Here is a 25,401-nt window from a genome sequence, read left to right as displayed (position 1 = left end):
TTGACTTTTGGTTGCTACAGTGAATTCTATCACAAAAAGTAAATATGTTAACTATAGGATTTTAATAATATTTACTTGATCCAAAGGTCAAGGCATCTGTCTCATTTTTGAGGTTTAAATTTAGGTGAAAATACAGCATACATAGTTCTTAGTCAGATGGTTATATGGGAAAACTCAAACATATATAAATAAAAAAGACAAGAGGACCTTTCATTTGTAGTTAGTGAGAGTGCTATCATTGATTTAAAGAACAAGCTTGCCTTCCAATGTTAAGTGGTGAGTTCTGAGTCTTCATGCGGCAAAGCAAAGAACTGTTCAAAAGTTATATCTTCTGTAACTGAAGAGAGGGCAAAGGCACCAGAACAATGTCTTGATGTGGCTGAGAAAACTTTATATCGAAAATATTCAGCAACAGCAATAATAAGTATTAAAGGAAAAATCAGATAGAAAATGTTTAACAAAGAGAAAGTAATTCTATTTTCAAGGCATCTAAGAAACAGCTAAATTTAGCAGTAATTTTTCTATGAAATTAGTTGTATGTCACAGAAAAGGAAAAGGCAGACCATAAACTGAGAGAAAAATATTAACAATTCGTCTGACTAAGGACTCATATCCAGAATATATAAAGAGCTCCTATAACTCCATTTAAAAAAGCAATAAAAATGGGCAAAGATTAAAGGCACTTCACAAAAGAATATATAAGCATGACCTATAAGCACACGAAAATGCGGTATACACCATTTAAACATCAGGGCGACGCAAACTGAAATCATAACAATACCACCATGGACCACTAGAATGGGTAAACATCAAGACTGGTGGTATCAATTGTTGGCAAGGATGAGGCGCCATGGACTCTCATACATTGCTAATAGTAGTTAAAATGGTACAAAGACTTTGTAAGACTGATTTCTTATAAAGTTGAAAATAAACTACCCTATGACTCAGCAATTCTATTTCTAGACATCTACCTGAAAGAAAAAAAAAATTAGTATACAAAGTGACTGATTTGTATTCAAGTGCTTATAATAACATTATTAATAATGGACAAAAAGTGAAAAAACAGACAAAAAGTGTCCTTCAACAGGAGAGTGGATAAACAAATTGGGGCATATTTACACAATGATGTATTAATTACTCAGAGAAAAGGTAACAAGCTACTAATTATTAAGATTAATAAAAGAGACGCTGATTTTTTCAAATGCCTTGTTGTCACCTAACAAAATAATTTATATTACTTTTTCTCTTTGATATTCTAATATGATATGTCAACACATGAAATTATTTTTATAAGTTAAAAATGATCACATATTGGCAATTTCATGTTTCAGTGTTATATTGGGAATTTTTAAAATATTACAATATCTCTATTTCCTTGGAATTAACTTTATATATGAAAGTTTTCTTTTCTTTCTAATACTTTGGAAGTTTTCCTTTGTTTCTCTGTATTACAAGTAGTTTAGTAATCTAAGAACTCCCTTATAATTAGAAGTTTTGAATAACTCATCTGTGAAAGTGCCTAGGTTTAGTGCTAGTTGTGTTAGAATTTTTTTCATGATTTCCTTATTTTCTTCTGTAAACTTTGTTAATATATTTTCTCATAATAACATTCATTTTATCTAAACCTTTAAATTTAATCACACAAAGGAAAAATCTCAAATGTCTAATGTCTTTATTGTGCCATAAGTAAACTTCCATTCAAAAGTATTACTTAATTTCACTCAATAGGAAAAAGTGACATTTGTCAATTAAGTACAACATCAAAATTTTTAGATTATTCAGTCTTTTTTTGACTAACTACCTAGTCAATATACATCTTGCTCCCAAATTCTCCCCAAGTTAGCATTCATGTTATAGAAATCTTGTATAGTCTAACGTCATTAAGATAAGCATCAGGTCAATTGTCATTCTGCTATGCAATTCGTGGAAATATACTATTCCTAGTATTTTGGGGGCCTGGTAACTGCTACATCCACCATATTATCTGCCCTCCTATCATGACCTTCAGTGGTGAGGTAGATCCTTGGTAATAACTATGCACAGCCCTGCCTCCAGCATCTCAGTTGCTTTAGAATTCTTGTGGCTATATCCCTGCTCCTTGTGATAATCACAGAAACTTTTTTATCGCCTCCTATGCCACTGTAGGATCCTGAGAAAACTGAACGAGGTGGGACTGGTCTCCCTACCTAACATGCTCTTTCCTTCATGTAATAATTACACAATTCTTGTTTAGCTTTCCAAACTCATCTCAGGAAGCCTTTGATTATCAACTGTTTCTCCTGTCTGTTAGTTATTCTGCTGTGACTTCACAGCAACTTGTGAGTGAATTTGTAATACATTTTCCAATAGCCTCCATCTTCATCTTATAGTAAACAATGTGTTTTGTATTTATAATTGTTCACTGTCTGTTTTATCTGATTACAATGTAAGCTCCACCACAAGGGTAACATTTTTTTTGAAATTTTTTTCTGCCACTCTACTCCAGGCCTACAACAGTAGCAAAGCCCAACTAGTACTTGCTGAATGGATTTGTTTCTTGTCTGACCACTTTGCTAGACTGGGATTTTCAGACCATGGATGGTCTTCTTTGTTATATACCTAGTGATTATCACAGAGTCCATCTAATGGTGGATACTCAATCAATTTTTATTGAATCAATGCTACAACACAGTCTGACCTGATGAAATTAATTTCAAATTAGCAGTAGAAAAAAATGAATAGAAAGTCTATTTGAAACCTTATTCTAGAAGTAGGCCTTATTCTATGCAATGCCTTTCTTGCATTTTTTGATAGAATTCATCCCTCCTAAGCTTATGTGATTTTATATATCACATTCAATTGCAATTATATATTACATTTATCTTCCTTATTAGATTTTGAATCATTTGGGACAAGAATCATATGCTATTAATCTTTGCATAGGAGTACATCCTTCAGTGTCTTTCAGGAAATAAAAGGTTGTTGAAGAGAAAAATGATTCACAAGCAGGTGCCTCTTGAGGTTTTCCCAATTCATTGAAGAGAAGGTGTACTTTTCATTAAAGAAAATGGTCTCCTAATGGATAGAGAAAACTATGTAATCATATTGTCTTAATGATAGAGAAACTTTCAATTAGCTAGCTAGAATGGCTAGGTTTAATGTATGCTCCTAATGAGATTGAGGGCTTCTGTATGTAGTACTTCATTTCTCTGTGTTTCAGGACCTCAGATGTTTTCTTAATGTTAGATAGTTGTGTTTTGAAAAGGCATTGCTATTTCCGAGAAGAGCTCTTTCTTGGATTCTGTAACCTCCATGCAAACACGGGACATGTGTTGCTCACCATTGTATTACTTGTGTTTAATAAATGCTTGATGGGTGGATGGATGCCTGGATGAATGATGGATGAATTAATGAATAGCATGTGACCTTGGGCAAGTTATTTTTCATCTTATGATTCTTTGGTTCCCTCTGTAAATCATTTTCTTATCCATGGTTCATTCCTCTAACCCTTGATATTTTACCACTAATTAATTCTTCAACCTTGGATGACAAAAAATATCTATTTTCTAAATTATATAATCATGTTGTCACCTAATTATTAGAGTTTTGTCAATATTCAGATATTACCATTTGTCCATGAAGAATGCATTTAACCTTGTAATATATATTTTTTTACTTTTTATAAAGAAATTTCTCCTATATCATATTATTTAGCTTTAAAAATATTATTATCCTTTATATATATGAAGATAGAGTCAGGTTAATTTCCTAAAAAGAACTTCTGTGCAAGTTGTTACAGCTTGTTAAAATGGAAGGATTTCTCATGAAGAGTAAGAGATAAATCTGGAGACATGAAAAATAATGAGAAAAAAAGGAAGGGGATGGTTAATGGAGTCTCCAACTCAACGAAAATATTCAATTGAGGGTAAATGTCAAATTGAAGATGGATTTACCATAGCAATAATTGAATTTCTCATTCTGCTTTTCAAGTGCTCAGATCCTCTCCCAGAGGATGCAGAATCAGTCAAGAAGCTAATCCAAATCAAAAGCAGTCAAATTAAGTGGAAAGATATATAAACAATTTATATGATGTGGTCTTAGTAATGGGATTTAAAACAAAACATCTTTTACTTCAGATTCAACACTCAAGATTTTTATTTAGGCAGAAGAATTAAGCTCTGTGATATTTACCCCAAACTTTGAATATCCTTATAGGTTGGTGACAACTTTACGTGCTTATTGATGTGTGCCAATAATGTTATAATAATGAGCTTAGAGTCTAATAACCTGGGTGATGATGGAGTTAGGAGCATCTTTCTAAGATTAATCAAGACTTTATCATCCAATATTTTTGATCCCCATTGGTAAGAATATGGGAACAAATGGGACCATGCTTTGATTTGATTTCTGTGTGGATCAGTCAACTTTTCTCTGTTCCATCCAGCAAAATATCTGACACATATTCAATAAATAATAAGTGTTTTGAATTGAATTAAGTTGAGCCCAATTTGAGATCTTGTATATATTCAACACCACCCCCCCCATAACAGGATTATCAAGAAACTAGTTGTAATACCAAATAAATTCAAAACCTTTGTCCCATATATGGCCAAGACATCCTTGATGTCATCATTTAAAGGGAACCACAATTTTGTTTTTATCTTATAACCATTTTGTAGTAAACCACAATGGCGAGAGTAAAGAGTTTAAAAACTCGATGTAGCCCTAAGCTCAGGTTTATTAATTCTCTTATTTTAGGGGAAAGAAAATCAATGTACCTAGAATATAAGAAATGCAGAGAGAAAAGTGATAATCTACTAAGCATGTGATAGAAATTTAGAATGATTCCTTTTGGAGTTCTGGTCCTATAGTAACTTTATGTCTAAGATATTTCTCACTAATTCCAGCATCATAGTGGTTGCTAATTCATTCAAAGTGAATGTTTGTGGAAGGGAAGACCGCCTTACAAACAAGCCTCAAGGCACTCGTCTCAGAATATGAAGCCCACTGAACTGCTACAAGAGCAAAAGTCCAGGTTGAGGCCTAAAAACCCAGGGTACAACGGCTTCATATCGCAAAGTATTATTATCCCAATGTTAGAAAAAGTTAAATTTCAGAGAGGTTCTTTTCCTTTGAATTTCAAAGATTTTATTTTCTTCTACCGTAGCGTACTGCGTGTGTTTCAAGGACCTTAGCCATAGAATTCCTCCTTTATGTCAATGACAAATACAGCCCAGAAGCTAATATTAAATTAGATTGTAAAATTATCAGAAAATTGCTAAATTCTTTGCATTCAATTCTTATCTCAGCATGACGTAAAGAAAAGGGTTTGGGCTTTGGGAGAAAAAAAGATCCTGGTGTGAAGCCCAAACTTGCTCTCTCTCTCGGTCTCTCTCTCTCTATATATATACAGCGTAGCTTTGAGCAAGTTCCTTAAATTCTTAACTTCTCAACTTCTCAATTTCATTTTCTGTAACACTGAGCTAATAATATTTTGCAGAATTGTTCTAAGTATTAGAGAAAACTATAGTGCAATGAAAGCATTGACTATGTGGTAAATATAGTGTTCAGCATTCATTCATTCTTATCTTTAACAAATATTTACTAAGCAGTTAGATATTGCAGCCACTAGGTGCCTGCGTTTATATTAATAAAAAACAGATAGAAGCCCTACGCTCAAAAAGCTTATAATCTAGTTTGGAGAAAGGGAAACCAAAATGGCAAATAAATGTGCACACTGAGTGATTTTTGAGGGCTAAGGAAGAAATGAAATAGGGAAGAGGTCAAGTAGTGCCAGTTCGAACAGAGGGAAGACCTCTCAGATAAGGAGATATTTGAAAAGAGACATGAAGGATTGAGAGAGTGAGAGAATAGGATGGTTCCTGGCAGAAGGAATAGCAAATGCCAGACCCCTGAGAGAGGAGCATCCTCGGTGTGTTTAAGGAGGCCAGTGTGGGTGAACCAGAGTAGCAACATTCAGCAAAAGAAGAGGTCAGAGAAGCAACATGGCTAGATCACATGATGCGCTGTAAACTACTCTAAGGGATTTGGAGTTTACTCTGAGATGGAAAGTTATTGGAAGGCGTAAGGAGAGGAGTGGCATGAACAATCTGAATTTTTAAAAGGATAATTCTGGCTGCCTTCAGTGTAGAGAGGCAAAGGTGGAAGCAAGTAGACTAGTTAATGAATGACTGTCCCTTACCTGGAGTAAAATGTAAGGGACCACATCCATCGCTTTGGAAATTCATTATTATTCCCCTAAACTGAATACAGCAGGGATCTAGGCCATGGCAGAGACCCACATGCATGTACCGCATCCGCTTCTGTCTTGTAGTCATTTAGCAAGATGAGTCCAATTCTTACAGCATTTAATTCAGCCATTGTTTATCGAACGTCAGCTTTTGAACTAAATTATGTGTTAGGTGGTGTGGCAGAAAGAACTGACTATCCAAGAAAGCTTTTCTACTTAAAATGCCTGCACCCTCATTCAAGTTAACAAACATTACTGAATGCCTAATCTGAGTAGATATCTGTGTTCAACAGCAGGAGAGATGCAAAGAGCATGCTCTCTGCCCTCAAGCAGCCATCTAAAGTGATGTTTATGAAAAGAAGGTGGCATGAAAAATATTCCTTAATACAATATTAATCCAGAAATTGTGTATGGAACATAACAACTGTGAAAAAACATCTGTATGAAAAAGAGGAGGCTGTGAAGGAAAAAAATGCCAAATGATAATGCCATATAAGTAACGGGAAAATGAAACTCCTGGTGGATTTATTTTTTTCCTTTATGTTTGGAAATTTCTTAAAAATATGTCATTGTCCAAATGTATTATTTGAAAATGAAGATGGGTACACTGTGGGAAATATGGTAGATTAGTTTATTTAGACCAGATTTTCTGGTGGAAAAAAAAATAAAGTCCAGTACACATTATAAAAATTATCTCTTAAGAGCTGCTAAGTATACTGTCAGGGAAAAGTCTGACGGAAAGTAGAAAATCAGAAGAGTTACTCAGCATTAAAAGCAAAAATACATTTTTGCCCTAAGAAAATTTTCCAATTCGGGAAAACTCAACATTTGGTTTTGAAGATCTATCAGGAAAAGAGGCACAGAATTCAAAGGCCAGCATCTTTTAAGTTAGGAAGTCTAACAGGAGACCCTCCCCATATTTACTTGGGATTTCAAAGTGGGACACCCTAGGTAAAGATTCCTTCAACTTGTTCCAGCGGAGGGCAGTGAAGGCTGTTTTGGCAATGGGCAGTAAAGGGGACAAAAGGACATGCATTTCAGATATTTGAATTAACTGAAATAAATTTCAAGTGGCTATGCTTATTATAGCTAAAGAAATAACAGCTTGACAAAGTACAGGCAGATGTGAATTTTCCGTGAGGAGGTTAATAGAGCTTAAATTTCAGTTCTCTTCCCTTACAGAGTTTCCTCCCAAGGCTCAGTACCTGACATTTTGTTTCTTTCTTGCAATTTTTTACACGTGTAAATTATACCTAACATAAAATTTATCATTTAACCATCTTTGAGTGTAGATTTCTGTGGGATTAAGTACATTCACGTTGTTGTGCAAGCTCTGTACCTAATTTAATAGTCAACAATCTTATATTACTCTTTCATGAAAGCTTCCCTCTAAATTGTGTAAGTTTAGAGCCCCACAAAACTTTGATTTTACACATGGAAGAGGAAATTATAAAAAATTGACCTGGGAGACTTGAAAATAGAGCAGCTAGACCTTCGTAAAATGCTGAAAGAACAAAAAACAAACAAAACAAATAAACAAAAACTCTCAATCTAGAATTCTATCCCCAGTAAAAATACTATTCAAAAATGACTGCTGTGAAATGATGGAGCTCCTTTGTATCCTGATTGTGGTGGTGTTTACACAAATCTATACATGTGTAAAAGCTCATGAGCTTACACAACAAAAGACAACAAATCAATTTCTCTGTGGGGTGATTGCAAAAATTCAATAAAATACAATACAAAGAAAAAGAAAATCATGCCTAAACAATACTTTTTCAGACATACAAATGCTGAAAATATTCGTCACTAGAATACCAGCATTACAAGAAATATAAAGTAAGTCACTCTGTCAGAAGAAAAAGGCTACTAGATAGTAATCTGGATATAAATAAAGAAATGAAGAGCACCCTAGAACAGAATATTATTCAGCACTATAAAGAAATGAGAACCAGCCCTGATGGTCTAGAAGTTAAAGTTTGGTGTGCTCTTCTTCAGTGAATGGGCGGCGGGGTGGGGGAGGGTTTGGTTCCCAGGCATGGAACCACACCACTTGTCTGTCAGTAGCCATGCTGGAGTGGCAGCTCACATAGACGAACCAAAAGAACTTACAACTATACACAACGATGTACTGAGGCTTTGCAGGGTGAAAAGGAGGAAGGTTGGCAACAGATGTTAGCTTAGGGAGAATCTCCCCCTGCAAAAAAGAAGAGAGAGAAAGGAAAAAGAAAAAAACAAATGAGCTATCGAGCCACCATAAGACATGGAGAAATATTGTAAATGCTTATCACTAAGAGATAGAATCCAATCTGAACAGGCTACGTACTGTATGATTCCAACTATATGTCATTCTGGAAGAGGCAAAACTATGGAGACAGAAAAATATTAGAGGTTGCCAGGGGTTGGGGCAGGCAGGAATGATTTGGCAGAGGAGAAGGGATTTTTAGGGCAGTTAAACCATTCTGTGTGATACTACAATGATGGTTACATCACACATTATACATTTATCAAATTATACATTTGCCAAAACCCATCAAATGTACGACACCAAGAATGTATTCTGATATCAATTGTGAAATCTTGGTGATAATGATGTGTCAGTATAGGTTCATCAGTTGTAACAAATGTACCACTGTGATGCAGGATGTTGATGGGTGGAGCTTGTACGTATATATATATACACACACATATATATATGATAGAAAATAGATTTTGTATATATACTATATACATATACATTATATATGTTATAATATACATATATTTTATATATATATATATCTCTCTCTCTCTCTCTCCATTTTCTCGGGATGGCCTTTTATAATGTTTTATAATGCCAACCCCATGCACAATTGTGAATCAAGTTAAAGTGTGACTATTTTCAAGTAAATTATGTAAATCTTATTGTAGAAATCTTTTTCCTTGCCGTGACTCCTGTGAGACTGTACTCAAATTGTATTCACATGTAGGAAATCTTTCTTCTTGTGCTGACATCATCAGGGAAGCATAGGTTATCAAAATTCTTTTCTCTAGTCCACCACTCTTTCAAGTGGCTGCTGCCAGCTGTATTTCAGGGATTTGGGAATTCTAAGCAAGACAAACAAACCCAGAAAATGTCCACATGGCAAGTTCATAACCATATGTCTATGTTTGGATAAAATTACATTGAATCATGGAACAAAAAGCATAAAACAAAAAAACTATTTTTAAGTACTTTTGGCTATCAAAGACTTAAGGAGCACCTTTGTTAAGAGAGAAATGTAACTGGGAATAAAAATTTGGGGGGAGACTTTTGTCACTCATGAAAAGAATATACCAGTATTCCAAAGCAAATACATTAAAAATGACAATAAATAAATCTATCTGCTGACAATATGCCAGTCTTTCAAATACACATTCCAGAGAAAACAAAGAACACACTTGAAAATAAATCAGTGAAAAACAATCAATAAAGTATGCCACCATTAAGAATAAAGAATTAGGAAACATTATGAACAAGTTTATGCCAACATACTTGATGACAAAATAATTAAACATATTCCTTGAAAACACAAATTAATTTATGATTACTCAAGAAGAACTAGACAATCTTAATAGTCCTATACCTGTTAAAAACTGAAAGCATAGTTAAAAATTTTCTCCAAAGACAACTCCAGGCCCAGATGGATTTACTGGTGAATTCTACCATATGTTGAATAAAGAAATATTATTAATTCTACACAGTCTCTTCAGCAAAATTAAAGGGGTGGGGATTTTTCAAATCCCTTCTATGAGGCAAGCAGCCCCTGATACCAAATCCAGAAAATGACAGTAGCAGAAAACAAACAAAACTACTGAATAATGTTCTTTCCATAACAAAATTTTATCAAGTTGTATCCAAAAATATATAACAATAAAATATATCATGACTAAGTGTGGTATATCCAGGAAATGCAAGTTTCGGTAAATATTTTTAAAATAATCAATATAATTCATCACATCAAAATATTTTAAAAAAGAAAAACACATGGTCATCTTGATAGAGTAAAACATTTGATAACATCCAGTATCCAAAAGTTTGAGATCCATCAGAAGATATTCTCTAACCACAATGTATTTGAGCAAGAAATCACCGGCAAAATTATTACTAAAAATTCCCAATTAATTGACATTAATAAAGAAACTTCCAAATAATTCAGGTAGAAAAATATATGCAAATAAGAAAGGTTTTAAATTTCATCAGAATGAAAATACTACGTTCAGAATTGGAGAATACAATTAAAGAAGTATTTGAAGAGGGTCTGGCCCCATGGCCGAGTGGTTAAGTTCACACGCTCCAATTTGGCGGCCCAGGGTTTCACCAGTTTGGATCCTGGGTGCAGACCTAGCACCACTCATCAAGCTACCCTGAGGTGACGTCCCACACGGTACAACCAGAAGGACCCACAACTAGGATATACAACTATGTACTGGGGGGCTTTGGGGAGAAGAAGAAAAAAAAAATTGGCAACGGATGTTAACTCAGGTCCCAATCTTTAAAAAATAAAAATGAAAATAATTGAAAATAAGAAGTATTTGAAGAAATAGGGAGGAAATGTCTTGAAATGCCACATGCTGGCAAAGCTGTGATACAAAAGGAAGTAGCAAACGGCTGGTGTTATGTTATTTGGTACCAATGCTTTTGAAAACTATTTAGTAATATTTTTCAAAGTTGAACATGTACATAGTTTATGGCCCAGTACTTTTACTGTTAGTCAGAAACCCAGCAAGAATGCATGCGTATATGTACAAAGAGTATATACAAGAATGTTTATAGAAGTATAGTTCTTAATAACACCAAACCAGAAAAAGCCACAATGTTCATTATCAGTACAATGGATGCTATATTGTGGCATGAAATACTATTTATTAAAGAAAAAATACAGACTGCTACCACAACATGGATGAATGTTACAGATATAATGTTAAGCTAAAGAAGCCAGACACACAAGAGCACATAATATGGTTCAACTTATATAAAGTTCAAAAACAGGCAAAAGTTTTGTATGGTAAAAGGAAGTCAGAATAATGATTATCTTTACTGGAGGATAATAACTGGAGGGGCATGAGAGATGCCCCTATGTATTGTAATATTCTATATCTTGATTATGCTGGTGGTTATATGAGTGTGTTCACTTTGTAAAACTTTTTCTTTCTTTCTCTCTCTCTCTGTCTTTTTTTTTTTTTTTTGGTGAGGAAGAGTGGCCCTGAGCTAACATTTGTGCCAATCTTCCTCTATTTTGTATGTGGGTTGCCGCCACAGCATGGCTTGACAAGTGGTGTATATCCACGCCCAGGATCCGAACCCACACATCCCAGGTCACCTAAGCAGAATGTGTGAACTTAACCACTACACCACCTGGCCGACCCCAGTAAAACTTTTTGAACCATATAATTTTGATCTGTACTTTTTAGTATGTATGTTACATCTAATAAAACATTTTACAAGAAAAAGAAAGAATAGAGTGTCTTTATATAAAGCCTTAAAAAAGTAAAAGCAAGTTATATTTTTTCAATATTTATCCATAGTTGGTAAATATATAAAGAAAAACGAGGTTGTGATTATATCAATGGTCAGGATAAACTTAAGGATAGCCTTTATTAGGAAGGAGTATATAAGGGAGTCCAAGGCCCTAACAATATTGTATTCCTACACATAGATGATACTGACCTAGATGTTCTTTTATAATTATTTTAAAACACACGCATGTGACTGTATGTGTGTGAGTGTTTTAGTTTGTGTGTGAAAGAACATAGAGACAGAAAATTGCATACATAAACACACAAACACACAGTGGCAATACCATCACATACCCGCTAGAGTGATTAAACTGAAAGACAGGGGGGAAAAAATAAAAACTACAGGTGAGGATAGTGCTCCAGTAATTTTTTCTGCATAGTATATTACTTCAAAACTTAGCAGCTTAAACTAATAAGTGCAAATCAATCTCTCTCTTGAACAAAGGTATAAAAATACTCAATAAAACAATGGGAAGTCAAATCCAACAATGTATAAAAATAAATATGCACCAAGATTGAGTGTGATTTATTCCAGATATATAAGACATTCAATGTTAGAAAATCAATTAATGTAATCTAACCCATCATATCAACAGGGTAAAGATGAAATATCATGTGATTATATCAATTAACACAGAAAAGGTTTTGACAAAATCCCACACCAATCCACAATAAAAATTCCTAGCCAGCTAAGACTAGGGGGAAATTCCTCAACTTGATCAAGAACATCTAGAAGAAATGTACCGGAAATATCACACTCAATCATGAGAGACTAGATGGACACTGTCTTCCTAAGATCAATAGAACCAAGAATGTTTGACTATTCGTTTACAAGAATGTCACTGAAATCCTAGCTAGTGCAATAAGACAAAAATAAATAAACTGTATACAGACTGTAAGTGAAGAAATAAAGTGCCTTTATTCACAGATTACATGACTATCTATGGAGAAAATCTCAAAGATTCTATAAAAATTTCCTGGAAGTTGTAAGTGGGTATAGCAAGGTTGCAGGATACAAGGTAAACAGGTAAAAGTCAGTTTCATTTTCTATGTAAGCAACAAACAATTGGAATTTGAAATATAATTTAAAAATATCATTTTAAAATATCACACACAAAAATGAAATACTCAGGTATAAATCTGACAAAACGTCCTTAATATCTGTATGCAGAACAACAAAACGTTGAAAAAACAGAATTAAATAACTAGAAAGAATTTCCATGCTTATGGATTTGACAAGTCCTTATTACTAGGATGTCAACTCTTTAAAATTTGATCTACAGAGTCAACACAATCTCTATCAAAATCGCAGCAAGGTATTGTGTAGATAACAACAAACCAATTATGAAATTTATATGGAGAGACAAAAGACCTAGGATCACCATTTCTTTTTGTGGTGAGAACATTTAAGATTTACTCACTTAACAACTTTCAAGTATATAAAACAATGTTAACTATATTCACAATGCTGTGTGTTGGATGTGCAGAACATATTCATCTTCTATCTGGAAGCTTGTACACTTTGATCACAATCTCCCCTTCTCCCCACCCTCCTGCCCCTGGTAACCACTATTCTGGTCTCTGTTTCTACGAGTTCAGTTTTTTAGATTCCACATATAAGTGATGTAAAGTATTTGTCTTTCTCTGTCTGACTTATCTCACTCAGGCCCTTAAGGTCCATCCATGTAGTTGCAATAGTAGAATTTCCTTTTTACTCATGGCTGAATAACATTCCAGTATGTGTGTGTGTGTATGTGTGTGTGTATCTTATCTTTATCCATTCACCCCTCGAAGGACACTTTGGTTATTTCTGTATCTTGGCTATTGTGAATAATGCTGCAATAAACATGAGGGTGAACATATCTCTTCAATATCCTTTTTTCATTTCCTTTGACTATATACCCAGAAGTGGGCTTGCTAGATAATATGACAGTACTAGTTTTAATATTTTGAAGAATCTCCACACTATTTCCCATAGTGGCTGTACCAATTTGCATTCCAATCAACAGTACACAAGTGTTCCCCTTTCTCTACATCCTTATCAATATGTGTAACCTCATGTTTTGATGATAGCCATTGAAACAGGTGTGAGGTGACATCTCATTATGGTTTTGATTTGTATTTCGCTAATGATGAGTGATGTCAGCTTCTTTTCATGTACCCGTTGCTTATTGGTATGTTTTCTTTGGAAAAATGTCTGTTTAGTTCCTCTGCCCATTTTTTAAATCAGACTTTTTGTAGTTATTAAGCTGTATGAATTATTTACATATTTTGTATATTAACCCTTTATCACATATGAGGTTTGAAAATATTTTCTCCCATTTCATCAGTTGCCTTTTCATTTTGTTGATCATTTCTTTTGCTCTGCAGAAGCTTTTTAGTTTGATGTACTCAAACACTGATTTTTGATTTTGTTCCCTGTGCTTTTGGTGTCATATCCGAAAAATCTTTGCCAAGACCGACGTCAAGAAGATTTTTCCATTGTTTTCTTCTAGTGGTTTTACAATTTCGAGTCTTATGTTTATGTCTTGAATACATTTCAAGTTAATTTTTGTAAGTGGTGTAAGGAGTCCAATTCCATCTTTCTACATGTGATTACCAGTTTGCAAATGCCATTTATTGAAGAGATTATCCTCTCCCTGTTGCATATTCTTGCCTCCCTTAAGTATTAGTTTATTATGGTTTCTTTATTTATACAGATTATTTTTAGTAATTTATTTTTATTAGTTTATTGTAAACTCCATATATCAGGGTTTAATTCTGGGCTTTTGTTCTATTTCATTGGTCTATGTGTTTAATTTTATATCAGTGCCATGTTTTTTTAATTATTAAATTATAGTATATATTTATATATAATAGTATAGTATAGTTTGAAGTCAGAAAGTATTTTGCCTCCAGCTTCGTTCTTCTTTCTCAGGATTATTTTGGGTATTTGGGGTCTTTCGTATTTCCACACATATTTTAGGATTGTTTTTTCTATTTCTGTGAGAAATACCATTGGGATTTTGATAGCACGTGCATTAAATTTACAATGACTTTGGATAGTATGGCCATTTTAACACTATTAATTCTTCTTATCCATGAACATAGAATATCTTTTTATGTGTCTGTATCTTCTTCAATTTCTTTCCTCAAAATCTTATGGTTTTCAGGTTACAGATCTTTCAACTTCTTGGTTAAATTTATTCCTAATTTTTTTTTTTTGGTGCTATTCTAAGTAGGACTGTTTTCTTTACTTCTTTTCAGATATTTTGTCCTTAGTTAATAGAAACCTCACTGATATCTGTATGTTGATTTTGCATCCTGAAACTTTACTGAATTCATCGATGAGTTCTAACAACTTTTTGGTGGAGTCTTCAGGATTTTCTGTATATAAGATCATACCATCTGCAAACAATGGAAATTTTGCTTCTTCCTTTCAGATTTGGATGTTCTTATTTCTTTATCTTTCCTGATTGCTCTGGCTACGACTTCCAGTACTATGTTGAATTAGAATGGTAAAAGTGGTACCGTTGTCTTGTTCTTAATCTGAGAGGAAAATCTTTCAAACTTTCACCATTGAGTATGATGTTAGCTATGGGCTTATCATATATGGAGTTTATTATGTTGAGTTATGTTTCTTCTATACCCAGTTTATTGAGAGTTTTTATCGTGAAAGGATTTTGTATTTTGTCAAGTGCTTTTTCTGCATTTATTCAGATGATCATACAATTTTTATCTTTCACTCTATTAATATTGTGTATCCCATTTATTGATTTGCATGTGTTGAATCATCCTTGCATCCCAGGGATAAATCCAACTTGATCACGATATATAATCCTTTTAATGTGCTGTGGAATTTGGTTTTCTAATATTTTGTTGAGAATATTTGAATCTTTATTCATCAAGGATATTGGTCTGTACTATTCTTGTCTTGCAGTATCCTTATCTGGCTTTGATATCAGGGTAATGCTGGCCTTGTAGAATGAATTTGGGAGTGTTACCTCTTCTTCTATTTTTTGGAAGAGTTTAAGAAGCATTGGCACAAATTCTGGAAATGTCTAGTAGAATTCACTAATGATTCTGTCTGGTCCTGCACTTTGTTTTGTTGGGAAGTTTTTGATTACTGACTCAATATTTTTACGCATATTTATGATTCAGTCTTGATAAGATATATGTTTCTAGGAGTTTACTCATTCCTTCTAGGTTTTCCAATTTGATGGCTCATTATTGTTCATAGAAGCAGTTATGTTACTATATTTCTGTAGTATCAGTTGTAATGTCTCTTCTTTCATTTCTGATTTTTATTATTCAAGTCTTCTTTCTTTTTGTCTTAGACTAGCTAAAGGTTTTTCCATTTTGTTTATCGTTCTTAAAAAACCAGCTCTCAGTTTCATTGATCTTTTCTCTTTGTTTCTCTGGTCTCTATTTCATTTATTTCTGCTCTGATCTTTGTTATTTCCTTCCCTCTTCTAACTTTGTTCTTCTTTTTCTAGTTTCTTAAGGTATAAAGTTAGGTTGTTTATTTGAGAATTTTTTCCTTAATATATGCATTTATTGCTATGAATTTTCCTGTTAGAACTTCTTTTGCAGCATCTCATAGGTTTTGGTATGTCATGCTTCCATTTTCTCTTGTTTTGAAGTATTTTTTTATTTCCATTTTTTTCTATGTGTTGTTCAGGAGTGTGTTATTTAATTTCCAAATATTTGCAAATTTTCCAGCTTTCCTCTTTTTGCGATTTCTAGTTTCACACCATTGTGATCAGAAAATGAAATCTTGGCATTCAATCTTCTTAAATTTGCTAAGACTTGTTTTGTGGTCTATCATATAATCTATCCTGAAGAATGTTCTGTGAGTGCTTGAGATGAATGTGTATTCTGTTGCTGTTGGATGGATTGTTCTATTTTGCTTTCTAGGTTTATTTGGCCTAAAATATGGTTCAAGTCCAAAGTTTCCTTGTTGATTTTCTGCCTGGATGATCTATCCATTGTTGAAAGTGGGGTAGTGATGTCCCCTATTATTATCGTTCAGATCTGTTAGTATTTGCTTAACATATTTAGATGTTCTGATGTTGGGTGCATATATGTTTACAATTGTTATAACTTCTTGATGGATTGACCTCTTTATCTTTATATAATGACCTTCTTTGCCTCTTTTTATCATTTTTGGCTTAAGGTCTATTTTGTCTATTATAACTAATAGGTACCCCTTCTTGATTTAGTTTCCATTTGCATAGACTCTCTGTTGCATCCCTTCACTTTGAGCCTATGTGTGTTCTTAAAGCTGAAGTGAGTCTCTTGTAGGCAGTGTACAATTGGGTCTTGTTTTTTCAGTCATCCAGCCACTCTAAGCTTTGGATAATTTGATCCATTTATATCTGCAGTCATTATTGATAGGTAAGGACTTACTAATGCATCTTATTAATTGTTTTCTGGGTGTTTCATAGTTCCCTTTTTCCTTTCTTCCTCTCTCTTGCCTTCCTTTGTGAATTGATGCTTTTCTATAGTGTTATGCTCTGATTCTCTTCTCTTCATGTTTTGTGAATCCACTAAAGGCTTTTGTTCTGTGGTTATCATGAGACTTACATAAAACATCTTATAGATGTAACATTCTATTTTATGCTGATAACAACTTAACTTCTATTGCACACAAAAACTCTACCCTTTTACTCTCTCCCTTATCTCTTTAATTTCACAATTGACCTCTTTTAATATTGTGTATTCAATAACTAATTACTGTAGCTATAGTTATTTTTAGCACTCTTGTCCCCTAACCTTTCTACTGTAGTTAAGTGGTTAACACACCACCATATTGCAGCACTAGAGTATTCTAAATTTAACTATATTTACCCTTACCAGTGTGTTGTATATTTTCTTCTATTTTCGTGTTACTGATTAGCATCATTTAATTTCAGCTTTAAGAGCTACTTTTTCATTTATTTAAAGTAGGTCTGGTGGTGAAAAATTCTATCAGCTTTTGATTGTCTGGGAAATTTTTTATTTCTCCTTCATTTCTGAAGGATAACTTTTCTGGATGGAATATTCTTGATTGAAAGCTATTTTCTTTCAGCACTTTGGATATATCATCCCATTCTCTCTGTCCTGTAAGGTTTCTGCTGAGAAATATTGCTGATTGCCTAATGGGGTTTTCTTTGTAGGTTATAATTTTTTCTCTTGATGCTTGTAGCATTCTCTCTTTGTCTTTGATTTTTGACAGTTTTATTACAATGTGTCTTTGAGAAGATTGTTTTGGGTTGAAATAATGGAGTGATCTATTAGCTTCATGAACTTGGATGTCTAAATCTCTTTCCAGGTTTGGGATGTTCTCAGCCATTATTATTACTTTTTTTAACTTTGTTTTTTAAGGTTTTTTTTTTTTTTGGTAAAGAAGATTAGCCCTAAGCTAACATCAGTTGCCAATCTTCCTTTTTTGTTTTTCTCCCCAAAGCCCCAGTACATAGCTGTATATCCTAGCTGTAAGTCTTACTAGTTCTTCTATATAGGATGCTACCACAGCGTGGCTTGATGAGTGGTGTGTAGGTCCGTGCCCAGGATCTGAACTGGCAAACCCCAGGCTGCCAAAGCAGAACATGCCAACTTAACCACTATGCCACCAGGCAGGCCCCTGAGCCATTATTTTTTAAATAAGCTTTATACTCTGTTCTCCTTCTCTTCATTTTCTGAAACTTCAATGACTTGTATATTGAAGTTTTTGATAGTTCCCCAGAGGTCATATAGGCTCCTTCAGTCTTTTTCATTTGTTTTTTCTGGTTCTTCTCTGACTGAATTATTTCAAAGTTTCTAGCTTCTAAATCATTGATTTTTGTCTTCTGTTTGATCTGTTCTGCTGTTGGTGTTCTCTATTGCATCTTTCATTTCATTCGTTGAATTCTTCAGCTCCAGAATTTCTGTTTGATTCTCTGAAAACCTGGACTTCCACAAAAGGCTCTCTTCTCTGTGGGTGACTGCTCAAGTCAGTGCTCTCCAGGTGCCCCCAGACCATAGCCAAGAGGGGCTAGAGTCAGTTCACAGGCTACTGCACTTTCCACCTCTGGTACTGAGTTCTGTCTGCCTATTACCTGGTGCACAGGTGGGTGAGACTCCCCCCAGGTTCCTTGGTGCATGGTGCTATTTCCTATAACTCCTGCAGAGGCGCTTTTGTTTGTTTTCTATTGGTGGTGGGGACAAAACAAGAGGCCACAATACTGACCTCACAATTTTTTTTTTATTTACAGTCACATGTCACTTAACAATGGGGATACCTTTTGAGAAATGTGTCATTAGGTGATTTTGTTATTGTATGAACACCATAGACTCTATTTACACTAACCTAGATTGAATAGCCTACCACACACCTAGGCTATATGGTACTAATCGTAGGGGACCACTGTCATATATGCAGTCCATCTTTGACCAAAACATTGTTATGCAGCACATGACTGTATTTTTTATTTAGATGCATATCAGCCATAGAAATTTCTTAGTTTTCAAACAGAATATTTTATAAGATATAAAATATATTTTTTTACTATAGGAATTTTATTTCAAAATGTTGACTTTGGCTCTAATGATATTATTTTGTTTCTCAAAAATAAACACACAGTAGGGTTAAAAGAGCACAGATTTTATAATCAGAGATATTATGGTTCAAATCTTGATTACTATTTATTGTAATTTGAGACAAAAGCCAATTATTATGTTTGAAAGTACACTAAATTTAGATTTAAAATTCAGAATTTGAATTATCAATTATATGGTTTAAATACATTAATCAGAAGAGGCAACTAAGAAATCCAGAAACTACTTATTGTTTACTATATATATACTTTGTCTTTTTTAACAATTAGATCAAATAAAAAATTAAGCCAGTTTTCAAAAGATGGTCCCTAAAACACCAATAGTAGCTACACTTGAAATCTTAGAAATGTAAATTCTCCAACCCCACCCAGACCTACCATATCAGAAATGCTGGAACTGGGCCCAGCTGATGGTGTTTAAACAAACTCTCCAACTAATAGTGATACACACTCAAGTTTAAGAACCAATGAGTTAGGGCATTAAACGACTCTGTGAGCTAACAAAAAGGAAAGCATGCATTAACTTATTTGAAGGATTTGGTCAATCAGTTGCTCTCTTTGCCTTCAAACACCGTTTACTCCAAGCCAAAATATCCATTGGTCCTTTTTCCATAGATGTTCTTTACCTTAAGGAGAACAAGGAGATTGGAGTAATTTTTTGATATGTGTGAAATGATTTGTACACATCTCAGTGCACTCAAGAGAGACGTGGGCAGAGGGATATTGTTTGCAGATATTTGATGGCAGGCTGGGCTTTTCAGGCTAACTGGCGTTCTGGGTATTTTAGACGCATCTGATGTGCTTTTCGTTTAGTATAGCATCATCCTCATCAGTGCATTCACCTGAAAGATGTTATTTCTTTACAAATTATGTTTTACACAAACATGTTTAAAAATTCGGGTTGTTTATATGAAGGTGACAAACACAATGTAGGCTTATTGAACAAGGCATCCTGTCTTCAGCAAGGTAGCATAGTGGTCCAACAGGAATCTTTAGAAATTTAAGGGCAAAATATGTTAGCAGTGTAGTAGGTCACTGAACACATTACAGCAAATACCTGAAAGGAGACCTCTTATACACAATTTATAAATTTCACATATTTATGGTATCTTTCCAAAATGGGCGGATTACTTAAGTCAATGTCTCAGTCTCCTCATCTGCCAAATGGAAATATTAATGACCATTCTAACCCTTCTACAGGGTTGGTATAAGGTTAGATTGGATAAGAGATACAAAGCCTGGATGCATGGTAAATTAGAGATGATAGATGACTGTAATATCAGTCTTAGATTTGCCACCAAAATTTAGAGAGATTTTGTGAAGTTAGCTAACCTTCTTGTGCCTTTTGATTTTAAAAATAAGCGTTTTGGATTTGAAAATACTCAGGTCCCCTTCTATATAACTTTCCTTGTGAGACTCCAATTAAATTACTAGAATCATTCCTCTTGCATTGCCTTATATAGCCCAATAACATGTTTATAGGTTGTACATAAAAAATTATTTCCAATTATTATTCTCATGTTTCAAAGAATAATTAATGGCATCTTAGTGAATGAAAGTGGATATAATGGCCAATAATTCCCCCAAAAAAGTCCATAAAATTTTGGAAACATGCAAATCCTAGAACATTCAAAAGTCGTGGATTATACAGTTCACCAAGGCATTAAAAATAAGAATTTTTAACATTTTGTATTAAAAAGATGAAAACATCCATTTCTTCTTGTTTTCCTTTTTATGGCATAGGTCATTATTAGGTAGATTTCAGAACATTTGCCGTTGAATAGTACACTTAAGAATTTGTGAGGTTTCAGCTCATAAGGCACTGGTCAGGCTGTTATTTTGGGGTTCAAAATACATCTAAGATTCTATAAAATCTCCATTGTGACATTGACATCTGACAGCTGTGTTTATTTTACTTTTGGAATGGGTATGAGGGGCAAAGAGAACATTGGGGTAATGACGGGCGGATTGTAAGAAAATAGGTTGAATGGGTCATATCTACCACATTCGAAGTGCTTACTTTTTCATTCCAAAAATGTCAGAGTAGAAACATCTTATTAAATTATACATGCTTCTGTCCCAAGAATTTTTTTATTCATGTTCTGTTCTATTTGTTTGTGTTTTTTTGACATTGAAAAGCAGTATCATTCCTCCAAGTTGACAATTGGACTTTAATGAAACGTAGTGTTCATTATATTTCAGGAGACAGAATATTGCTTTTACCCTGGGAACTCAACACTTTGTCATGCCAAGTTCTGCTTCTCAGATAGATTTCATAAGCAAATCGTACATGATGTCACAGAATGCTAGTGTTCAGGACACAGGGCATGCTGTTGCTTAAAGGGTCTGTTACTACTTCTTCACTTGCCTTATCAACTCTTTTTAAAACATTTTACATGCTGAACTTATACTCTGCAGGAGAGTATACAGCACTAAGAGGCTGTAGGGACTTCAGGGACATGGATCCCATTCCTCTGCCTTCAGGCAGCAGAGTACCTCTGTGGTCTTCTTCCTTACAGGTATGTTTACCATCTATTTAACTTTTCCTCCAAAATGTTCTTAAAATATTCACTGTGTCTTGGAACGTCTGGTTCTGTTTCACTAATCTGTGTATAAATTTGCTCAAAACTATATTATTTAGGGGGGCTGGCCCCGTGGCCGAGTGGTTAAGTTCGTGCGCTCCGCTGCAGGCGGCCCAGTGTTTCGTTGGTTCCAATCCTGGGCGCGGACATGGCACTGCTCATCAAGCCACGCTGAGGCAGCATCCCACATGCCACAACTAGAAGGACCCACAACGAAGAATATACCACTATGCACCGGGGGGCTTTGGGGAGAAAAAAGGAAAAAATAAAAAAAAAAATAAATAAAAAAAAAAACTATATTATTTAGGGTCAAAAAAAATCCCCCAAACTCTATTTTTGATACATTTCTGATATAATTTTGATACTTTTTTTGAAAATTATTATTTTTAAGCATATCTGGATAATATTTTTAAAATAGTCACATAATTCTGGATCACCAGAGGTATTAAGTATTTTCCATGAACTAGACACATTAAATAGTATGATAGCATCCACAAAACACTATAACATTGGCATATTCATCTCCCTTTTTGTATATTAAAAACAAACTTAAGGTCAAATGACAATAACAAAAATCTTCTGCAGTTTTCTAAGAATATTGTAGCTGAACGTAGGATGATCACATAATCTATCATTCAAACCAGGACACTTTTAAGAAAGTAATCATTAAAGGGCTCTGGATTGGATGATACATAGACTTAAACAGGACAACGAGTGGAAACTAGAACACCACGTGGTTACCATAAAGAGATAGCTAGCACCTCACCACAAACTTTGTGGGGCTATTAGTTAGAGATTCGACTTCCCAGATCCCATTCTGGGCCCCTTGAAATCATCTGACTGCTTTTCGGTAATGGAATGAGAATGAATGTAAGTAATTAGTGTCACAGTTGCTTGGGTAGTTAAGAGAGATGACTTTTTCTATCTCTTCCTCTTTCTGTCAGCTGGAGGCATTAAGACCAAAGGCCCTAGAAAATGGCAGAGCCACGTGATGGAAGAGCCAGTGGGCCTTAATCCCCAGGTGGAAGGCTGTCAGTAATTGTCAGTTTTGGTGAGCAACAAAGCAACCATAACTGTTAAACCATAGAGCTTGTGAGTTGATTTGTGACAGTGGCATATACTATTCTAACTGGTCCAATCATAGAATGGGAACAAGTGGCTTACTTGAAAAGCCTAGAATTGGACATCAGCTTATATGGGTTTGATTCAGACTGACAATAAGTAGGACTAGGACAAGACACTTTAATATCCTGAGGTCATAGTATTTTGCTTTGTTAAATGTAGCAGTTGTCCCTTATTAAGGTTTCCTAAATACAGATTCTTGAGCATCATCCTATTTTTATATGTATTCATAGATAATACTGGCCTATAATTTTTCTTTTTTACATCATACTGGTTAGGTGTTTGCATCAATTTTAGTCTCACAAAAACAAAGACAGGTAAACCCTCTTATTATCTGGAAAAGTTTGTGTACGATTCTTATTGTGTCTCATGGAATATCTGATAAAACTTATAGTAGAAGCAATCTGGCTCTGGGCTTTGAATACTACAAAGACAAGGTAGATTACAGTATGAAATTTATATTTTATATAGCAGAGTTTATTTTGCATGTATAACAGAGTAAAGAACACAAAAAGTGTCACTTAACTGATGATCTAACATTATCATTCAAATGGCTATTGGACACACTAATGAAAGTGAAATGTACAGGTAATTATTTACACCCATAAGATATTGATCAAGTCTATTTTTACAGCACGCATGTTAAATAAGCACTTATTTTTTTTAATCACAGAACTAAAATGAGCTAAAATAAGGTCATTTGACTACACAAAGAAATGGCTATTGTTCCCTATATCTATGAACATGGACACACCTCTCCCTAGTAGGAAGAAAATACTCTTTTCTTGATGACTTCAGTGGTAGGATAAGAAATCACTTGAACTGGAGCACGTTACTCTCCACAGTCTCCAGGCTGCTCAACAGCAAGGGAATACCTTGGGTTATGTTAGATTACAACTGGTCATAGTAATGAATCCCATTATTCATCTCCTGAGCAATTCAGTTCTACCCTCAAGGGCACTCCAAAGCTAAAATGTACTTTAGGTTAAAGTTTCCAGTTTCAAAATATATCTGTGTGTATTCAGGTTTCTTCATATAACTACTGCTGTTGCTGACAGGAGAAACCCTTGAGATGCCTAACCAGGGAAAACTTTAAAAAGAAAATAAAACAGAGTGTTTTTTCCCTGTTTGATGATATCAGCACTTTGAGAAATAAGAGTAAAAGACTCTTTCTTTAAACTCCCTCGTGATTCTTTGATACTGTCTTGTTTCAATAGAACCCTTGCCCTCAACAGGTTTTTTTTCCTTTGACTGCCAAGGCTCAAAGCTATTCTACTCTCTTCCACCAGAACGTCTTGCTCTCCGCCAGAGACTATGCCTTCCCCAAACCCTTGTCTCAGACATTTTCTAATTTCCTCTTTCTCAAATCCTCATTATCCTGAGCTCTGATCCACAAGGTCTCACATCTGTTCTCAGTATTTCCCCAGTGAGAGTGAGCCCTACTTCATGTTTTCCGGGTTCCTCCATCACCGGCACCCCACAGCCCTCTCCTTTCTTTGTGAGATCGCTGCTTGATTTTAGGGTCTGACGTGGACTCCAGAACCTACTCTGCTTGTCTTGGATGCTTATTCCCCCATTTGTATGTCTCTTTTCCTGTATGGCTTCTGTATTATTTTTATTACTTTCCTTATTTCCCTGCATGGTTCTTGGAGTCTGTGTAGGGAGGTTCATATTTCAACAACTAGCATTGTCTTGTGGGAACCTATGTGGGTGGGAGGTGGAGGGACTTCAAATAGTGCAAATCCTGGTGAGTTTATAGTGTGCGAAGAGTCTTACTATTAAAGGGCTATAATCATGGTTAAAGTTATATTAGAGGGCCTGGTCACTGCCCAGGTGGAGTAACCAAGGGATTTATGCACACGAGGAAATGAGAAATAAGAGAAATTATTAGCCTGAGTAGTCCTTTTATCCTAGTGCAGAACTTTTTATAATATTCCATGAAGACATGTGAATTGACCTCAAGGTTCAAGCAAAGCCTCTTCTCCCCCGTTTTCTTCCAGTCTTGTTACAGGTTTGTCACTTGAAGGAAGTGTGTCACGTGGCTTGTATGAGGGGAAAAGGAAAAAAAGAATACAATGCAAGGGTTATGCAGAAGACAAGACCTGGAAGATAGAATTAGGAGAGAGAGAACTACGTGTGTCAACAATCTTTTTAGACTACAATGATACAGGTGGCTCAATCTTGCCCTAAAATCTGGGTAACAGTATTGATTACTCCTCTAATGTGAGGAGAACAGAGAAGTGGATGAAATGTTTGGTCAAGAGCATTCTATGCCTCTACATGCAGGGTGCAGCATAGAATTTGTCACTTTGGAATTTCTCAATACTTATTTGTTAAACAAATGATCAAAGAAATGGATGAATGGGAAATAAAC

Source organism: Equus asinus, chromosome 16 (assembly GCF_041296235.1).
Source record: "Equus asinus isolate D_3611 breed Donkey chromosome 16, EquAss-T2T_v2, whole genome shotgun sequence".
NCBI classification, from domain to species: domain Eukaryota; kingdom Metazoa; phylum Chordata; class Mammalia; order Perissodactyla; family Equidae; genus Equus; species Equus asinus.
Note: the sequence above shows the minus strand (reverse complement) of the source record.